Source organism: Pezoporus wallicus, unplaced genomic scaffold (assembly GCF_028554395.1).
Source record: "Pezoporus wallicus isolate ANWC-B61680 ecotype Strahan unplaced genomic scaffold, APGP_CSIRO_Pwel_v1 contig_6094, whole genome shotgun sequence".
Taxonomy (NCBI): domain Eukaryota; kingdom Metazoa; phylum Chordata; class Aves; order Psittaciformes; family Psittacidae; genus Pezoporus; species Pezoporus wallicus.
Genome location: NW_026635941.1, coordinates 347,527 through 356,317, shown reverse-complemented (window position 1 = coordinate 356,317; position 8,791 = coordinate 347,527).

Genomic DNA, 8,791 nt, shown 5'->3' with positions numbered 1-8,791 from the left:
TGGGTCTTTAGTCTGTAAATTCAGTTTACAGCTAGCACAAAATAACATGCCACTCATCCCCAAAGTGTGTATGGTACAGACATCAAGTCCTCAGCACCAGGTCATACCTATTTGACTGTATTGTGCAGATGTAGAATAGAACAACTTTCAGTCTGCTTCAGATTCTGTGTAGTTATGAAGCCACAAATGTCTGGCAAGAACTAAAAGAAGTAACTAAAACAACCAATAATAAATTAAACCAACAGTAGTGAAGTCCAGGAATTCATCATAAGCACTAAGAGTGCTTACCAGGGCTTATCTCAAAACGAGCTACCAAGAAACTGCTTTAATGTTTTACCCACAGTTTTTTCTAAGGCAGGCTAACATGAATCTGAAATCTAAGTTTTTTGAGAATTCAGATCTTTTTTGCTTTAAGAGAAGCAGTCTTCTGAGAAGGCTTAATGGAAGTGGGTGTGAGAATGGAAATATATTCTAATAATTACAAGTTTGCATAACAGTGATGAAATCAAGATGTGAAATCTATCTTAGAATACTGTGTTTCTAGAAGAGCAAGTAAAGTCCCTGCCTGATGAATTCTAGTAAAGAATTTTCAAGGAATATTTTCAGTAATATTTTAGGACTGCAGCAGTAGACCTGTATATGAATTCTTGAAAGGACATTTAGGAACCATTTTGTCTGAACAAGCCCTGAGGCCAGTTCTTGACTTTGGTGGACCACAACCAGATTAGACAGCCCCTGTTTCAATTGCACACAGAAGGGGGAATTAGCAGAAGATGAGGGAAGAGACACTTCACAAAGAGCAATATTACTAAGGTAAGATGTAATACATTTGTTTTATCACTTTCTTTACTAAGTGAAAATTAGGAAAGTTATAATTTATGGCAACTGGTGAATTTATTTAAGCCTTTGGCAGTGAAGAAGGAGAGCTTACCCTCTTCTAAAATGTCCTCAGCCACAGAACATGTATACTAGACTTCATTTACTTACAAAAAAGTTTTCTGTTCTTTCAGTGTTTTCCAGGTCACTCATTTACTCTATATCTAGTTGGAGGATAAATACAGTGTGAGTCCTGAACAGAAATGGTTGCAGGGAATGTAAATTACATGCTAGTATTTTCTTTTTGTTTTAAAGATAATTTTTTTAAATCAGATTTACATGGATTCTGATACATCCTTCTTAAAAAGCTGAATTTGAAGATCTGTATAAAATGCATAGGAGCTGTTGATTTGAAAACTCTGTATGTTGAAACCTTCCAGGTAAAAGCTGTCAGAGCATATCAGCACTGGACATCATTATAGAATGCAGAAGCACTTCTCAGGATTCAGCAGAAAGCTTTAGTCCTTTCTACAAGATTATATTAATTTATAGCAATAGATAACTCAGAAAAAAGGATTTATATTGAATCAGGCTAACATTCAGTCCAGCCCTATGCTAACACTAATATTACCAACATCAAACTGTGGGGACAGGTAATAAGAGGTATATTTAATTAAATTGAGATGGAAGTCCTTGGCAGTTCTTATTAATGTAAAAAAACAGTGTTTTGTTTATTCCATTGCAAATTTCAAGCTCAATTGAATACCTTCTGCTAATTCCAACAATCACCTTGACACAGTCTGCTTTTGAGAAGGCATATATCAGTTTGAAAACTGTCATAAATTTTACTGTTGTTAATAGACATTTTTAGTATTAAAAGTTTTGTAAAATATGAGTGTTACTTTTCCCATATATTACTTACATAGACTCTAGTTTGAAGTCTATAAAGAAGCTGTTAAGAAAATTACCTAAAAATATAGCTAGCAGGTGGAAGCTTTCACTTGACAACGAATTTCTTAGTTTAAGTAATATTACAAATTCAAGATGCATACAATAACTGCCAAATAAAGTCACAGCTGAAGAAATATGTGTATCATAAACCCTGAGAACAAAACAAAAGATGGTACATGTTAAACCCAGAGACCATTTCACTTAACTGATTACATTTTGTGTAATTAATTCATGTATCAGTTATGAAGTGTAAAAAAGTTTAATTACTAAGAGAGATAAAAAAAGGCAAGTAATGTCCATTTATATATCTTTAAAATGTCAACAAAATGTTGAATTAATCTTTCATCCTTTGAGTAATCTGATACTTCATTAATAAAATATGCAGTATCTGAATTAGTAGATGTGAAGTGGTAGGTCATATATGTATATCACAACATTTCTGGTTGTGAAAGTGCAAAAAACTACTTGCAAATATAAAACTACAGATAGAGTCTTAAAGAAAAGAAAAAATAGATACAAGATATCTTTCACTTTGAAAGCAAGACCTGAAGCAGGGATTTTTCTCTGTATACCTGAGTTTAAGAAAACTACCCTAGTAGTCTAGCATCATTATAGCCATTGATCTCCTTTGAGCACACCTCTGAACTAGACTTTTCCAGTAGAGCAGTGGTGCGCTACTGATCCTGAAGTGGTCATGACCGCAGCCACAAAGTGGAGCTTCAGGAAGCTAGTGTGACACACAATACTTTTGTGTCTTCAAATTTTTATTAACTTCACAATCCTTCTCTTATAACACCATTTTTTTTTCCTGACATGATTCCTGTAATGAAAGAATCCCTACTTGCCATTGTAGTCAGTGCCCAGCCTTGCCTTGAAGCTTATGGGCTGTGTCTGTCATCTGCTTCTGTTTGTTGACAGGAAGACTTAATTTCTCCATTCTTCTTCCAGACAGATTTGCAGAAATGTCTCCAAATGTATTCTAAGAGAACAAAGAAAGTCAAAGAATCTGGAAAAAAAAAAAAATAGCTTATCTAATTTAAAACATCATAATATTAAAAAAATGTGAACAGTAACACAGTAACATTTGCCTCTGTAGTGAGTAATAATGATAAGAGTAAATTTAACAACTGAATTTAGCAAATTATTTAAGTATATGAGGTAAATTAATGCAGGTCAGTATTATTACTTCCATGCTGTTATGTTTTTCTGTGTCAATGTTACATGGGGAGAACCTGAGCCAAGCAGACCAGTGAACCCAGCCATGTTTCAAAACTAAAATTCCATCATCAGGCCTAAGATTCCCTGTCAGAGCTCTTAATACAAAGTAGTCTTTGAAAAATTACTCACTTCTCTGCTCACTTTTAACTTCCTAGGGTTCACATGAAGAACTGTGAGCAATTCAGCAACATTGCTTCCTTGGTGGTTTTTTTTTTTTCTTTTTTTACACTTGAGAGTTAGTGCATCTGCATCTGGCAACACATTTAGGTAAAGGACAATTATTAATCACCTTCCTTCAGTTATGATGTATGATGTCTTTCACACTTGTGAGATTTTGGAAGTATTTAAAGCTTATATCTCCTTCCTGCTAATTTAAAGTCTATTACAAACAGCTTTCTTGTGGAAACAGCCACCTGTGTTCATTTAACAGCTCATGGTCACTCCAAAATTCATTACTCTACTGCTGAATTTTTGTTTGCTTTCTTCTGAAAAAAGCCACTGTTAGATGCTTTGCAATTACTGTGTCCTTCAACTCAATAACATTTGGTTTGTTATGAATCTCTCCTTTTAGAAAGTTAATCACGTGCTTAATTGGAGAGCATCAGCCATTTCTCATTGTATTGAATTGAGAGAAGTCAAGAAATAAATTATAAATTCAGAGCTTGTAAGTGCTTTATTTATAGGAACATAAAAAAGATGTGAGGGTGGAAGGTTTCATAATGACCCAGCTTATGATACTTTACCTACTTCTAACATATTTATGCTCTCCTGTCCTTCAGTCTTAAAGTCCTGGACTTTTTCCCCACAAAAAAATAGGTGTGATGATTTCACCTCTATTGTATACATTTCTCTGTATTATGGGGGCAAGTGACACAGGCATTCAGAGTTCTATGTAAAAACTCTGGTATTTGCCACAGCAAAAGATTGGAATAGCAAGTGCTCTGGTTAAGTATACATCATGGTTTGTGCAGCGGCAAAATCTCATGAAATATATTGCTCTTTTCTTGTCAAATTATCTGGATTTTTTTTTTTTAACATCAATTGAAATATTTTTCCTTAGATTTTAAGTCATATGGAAAGAAGCACAGATGTATTCTGTCACAGAATAATGCATGAGAAAAATATGTAAAGGAACTGAGTATAAGCAATCAGATCACGGTTACTACATTTTCTGAGAAATCTTGAAAAGAAAAATAAGACTATTTAGGATAAGTTTTTGTTTCTCTTCTCTGCATCTTAGGCAAATATTTGTCTTTCTTCCATCCTAGAAAATAGGATGGAAAATATGTGTTATGTTTATAAAACATGATGCATTCTTTAATTTGGTAAGTAAAAAGCAGGATTCTTGTCTTAAAATATTGGAATTACATAGCTTATTAAAGGACTTGAAGATTCATATGATTTTTAGATCTTTACAAATTTCAACATAAATCAGAGTTATTGAGGGTTTGTAAGATTAGACCTTAAGATATTATTTACTGAAAAAACAAAAGAAATTTATTGTAGTCATAACAAAAAGGCATTATAAGGTATACTGGATGTCATAATTTTCTTTGTATTTGAGTAACTTTATCATATTCTCTACTTGGAAAACCTCCTTAGTGTTAAAGGACTCTGAAGTGGTATCTGAGTTTGCTCTGCATTTTGGGAAATGCAAGTTGTATCTTCTTAGCATATATTCTTGCTTTCTTTTCCTCCTGTTTCACAGTTACTGCATTTTAAGTAAATGTTTAAGAAGTAACAATCAAAACTGTCAAGCATTTCCCCCATGATATTCTGCCGAAAAGATGAAGGCTATAAAGGTGATGGAGACTAAAAAGAATTTTTAAAAATGTGTGTCGTGGTTCAGCAGTAGCAGTCATTTTTCCCCTTCTTGGTAGCTGGTGCAGTGCAGTGTTTTGACTTTTGGCTCAGGAACAGAGCTGATAACAATGATGTTTCGGTTTGGCCAAGGACTTTGTGAGCCTCATGCTCTGCCAGGGAGGAGGGGAAGCCAGGAGGAAGCAGAGACAGGACACCTGACCCAAACTGACCAAAGAGCTATTCCATACCACAGCACGTCATGCCCAGGATGTAACTGAGAGTCAGCCGGAAGGGCTGGGAGACTGCAGGGTTGGAGGAGGTATGGGTAGGTGCTTGGTGGGGCTTGGGGGGCAACTTATCGGTCAGCTGGTGGTGAGATGATGTATTCTCTTCCCTTGTTATTTCCTTTATCATTGTTATTATTGGTGGTAGCAGTAGTGATTTGTGTTATACCTTAGTTACTAAACTGTTCTTATCTCAATCCATGGGAGTTGCATTCTTTTCGATTCTCCTCTCCATCCCTCCGGGAGTAGTGGGAGGGAAAAAAGGGGGGGAGTGAGTGAACGAGTTACCTGATTGGGTTTAAACCACGACAATGTGTTAAAAATCTAAATCTTTCATTTAACTTTGAATCCACATATTCAAAGATCTGTGTGGCTGATCAATAGTTACATTTCTATAGCCCCAATAAAGCTGATCAAAGCGTGATTGTATTTCTTATTTCAAGGTATATTTTATCATGCTTATTCTTGTGATTTCCTGAACTGATCTTTGTTTAATCCATAATTAAAATGTTCAAAAAAATAATGATTAAATAAAACCCCATATATTTCTTAATTAAATGCACCCTGAAGATATACGTGTAAGAGTTCCATAGAAACACTGAGGAATGGTCAACATTTCAGTTGGCTGACTGATTTTGTAGGATAAGTATCTGTCAGCAGATCCAATCTAGGCCAAACACCAGTTGTGACAAACTTTCAAAGAAATGGACCTTTTGTCATATTGTAGGGAAGTTAAAAATGTGATTCTGTCCCATTTTCAAACCAACATGAAGATAATAAGATACAGAACTTATATTGTCTAAATATTTCATTCCTACTCATGCAAGAATGAATTTCATGTTCTCAGCTGGTCAGAGTATGGATTAAGTTTTTCCATAGGCACCAAGGAATTTTAAAGAGAAACATTCACTTAGATAACCTTTTATACCTATCTTTTGTGGAAAGAGAAGGAAATATATACATAGAAAGAATATATCAGTGCAGAGCCATAAACCACAAATTTTCTTTTACATGAAACCCCTAAGAAACTAGTATAAACTAAGGCAAAATCCAGCTACTTCATCTTTTGCCTTGCCTAAAAAGAATACTTGTGTTTTCTTCAGACGAAGCTGAAAATTCAGACCATGTATTGGACATAAAGTTAGTTATCTAATGCTCCCAAGTTTCTCAGAGATGAAATTATTCACACTAATTTCCAAGCTGTCATGCATCCAGCTGTCAAAAGGGCAAAGGAAAGTGCTCTACGCCAAATCACTGTCCTCAGCCAACTGCCTAACAGAGCAGGAAACTTACATCAGGTACATGAATTCACTTGAAAGTAGCCCTTTCTGCAGCTGGTGAATGAGGTTAGTAGGGGACCAGGTTGTCTGCTCAGGAAAAGAAGTTCAATCATTTCTTTCATTCTTTTTCTGCTGTTTTGAATTCATGTATACAGTATCTGGGATAAAGTTGTGCATTTAGTTACTCCAGTTAGCAAGTTTAAGTCTAGATCAAACCCATGGTATGCAATTAAATTAATATTCATTGTGTTCTTTATAAGGAACTGAACAACTGAACACACAATAGCATTTGAAAAATGTGTCTTGAACAATATAGATTTAATAATATGGTCCACTAACCATAATAAAGTCTGGCTTAAATGTTCCATACCTTCTTTTGTGGCTAATATTAAATTATTACAAGTTCACTTGTAAGCAAAATGCTGAAGCATTAACCACATAAACACTATGTGCTATTTTAAAAAAGAATTACCTTAGCTGCTAAACATACTAAAATTATATGAATTTTCCTGGGAATTTCTGCTGAGTAAACATAAGCTAAGAAGAATAAATATGAGCCTGAAAGGGAAATGAGTTGCCATAGGAGACAAGATTGGACCAACAAGTTTCTGAGTTAAACAAAGCAATCTCAAACTCACCCATATAACATGTCTTCTACAAGCCTTCGATGTGTACAAATGCTACGCTCTGTATTTTTTAGGATGACTAGGACGAGTCTTTTTTTTTCCTTAAAAATACTTGAATGTTCCTTTTGACTAACTAACCCATAAGCAAATGCTTCTTTCCCCTATCCTAGTGGATTACAATTTCATATGTTTGAAATCAAGCATATATATCACTACCTCCAAGATGAAAGCTTTTATGTTATAGTGGAAGTTAATATCAGTAGTGTTAACCTGAAGAATTTATGATCAAAAATGCTCTAAATATTCACTGGGTACCTCATTCAAAACCCATGATTGTTTTTAAACAATGTGGAACTTTCTGTCCATTGCAAAACAGTTAAAATGTTATGGTACATATTTATCTTTTACCTGAGGAGGAAATACCAGGATGAAAATCTAAGTGGGTGATCAGCACAGCCAGACAGACTTCAGTCTCACAGTCCTGTGCTGCACAATGTGTTCAATGCAGCTTCTTTATCAGTGAACTTTTTTTTTTTAAAGAACAAAATTTCTTGATTAAAATATGTGATTTGTGTCCTAATTGTCAGCTTGGTAAGTTAATAGGGTCAGTTTGATAGGATAACAAAGTGTGCTTACATGTCAAGAATATTAAATCAAGATAGGAAATGTACTGGTTGTTTAAGAAAGTTAAGCTTAACTTACATTGGAGTCTTACTAGCTATTTACTTTAAGGAAACTATTTCTGTTTTCATAAATTATTTATTGAAACCTTAAAGTTTTCAGACAATGCTCTGCTTCTTTGTTGTTTTTTTTTTTCTTCTTCAACTGCATCTTGATGACAATTGCCACTTATTATTAACAATGGCTGAAGAGGGAACATACTAAGTTTAAAAGTATCTTTAGATACTGCGATATCTTCAGGACTATACTGAAATGTCCATTGACTCAGAATTCGGATCATTACAATGAGCAAAACTTTTAATTTTTTTCTCCATTACACATCAAGACAACTTGAAGAAATGCAATTTTTTTTTCTGTGGTTCCTTAGTCACTGCTTACTTACCAAGTCACATTACAGATGAGGGATTGACTCCCCTCTTTACCCATAATGTCATGGTGGTTAATCTAGTAAGTGCTGACATTTGATTGATATGCAGCTTTGCAAGGAGCTGGAAAAAATCACATTTATTGGCAAGCAGGACCAAATATAAAATCTAGGGAAAGAAGAGATTTCTGGTTATCAAGTATATGAAAAGTACAACCTCATTTTATAACATAATTATCTTTCAGTCATAAAATTTGTTACTATAATCATCAGTAAACTGCTTTAATCACCCTTAAATTCTAGTGCAATATGCATATAAACTGCACCATTACTACTGGAGATTAAAATAAACAAGTCTACTTTTATTTTTCAAAATTATCATTTTTTTAATGCATTGCTTTTTACAAAAGTAAACGAGGCACCGAAAGCAGCCCTATTATTAGAACTATTAAAGTACTTAGATATGATATAAATACATAATTTTGTAGACGTGTATTCGATTCAGAAGTGTACACAGTGGTGACTGATATCTACATCTGACCGTATCACAGGACAAAGGAGCCACAGCTGACAGTGTGGGACAAATGAGTCTTCTTTTCACTAAAAAAATATTTTGAGTATTTATCAATAGTATCTTATATACAAGATATAGCATGTATAATTTTCATCTAAATTTATCAAGGTTACTTAAGCTAGAGTGTAGCATTTTGTTGTGTGTTTGGGCCAATAAATAATTTACAAGTTAAACGTTTTTTAGGAGAGAGATGG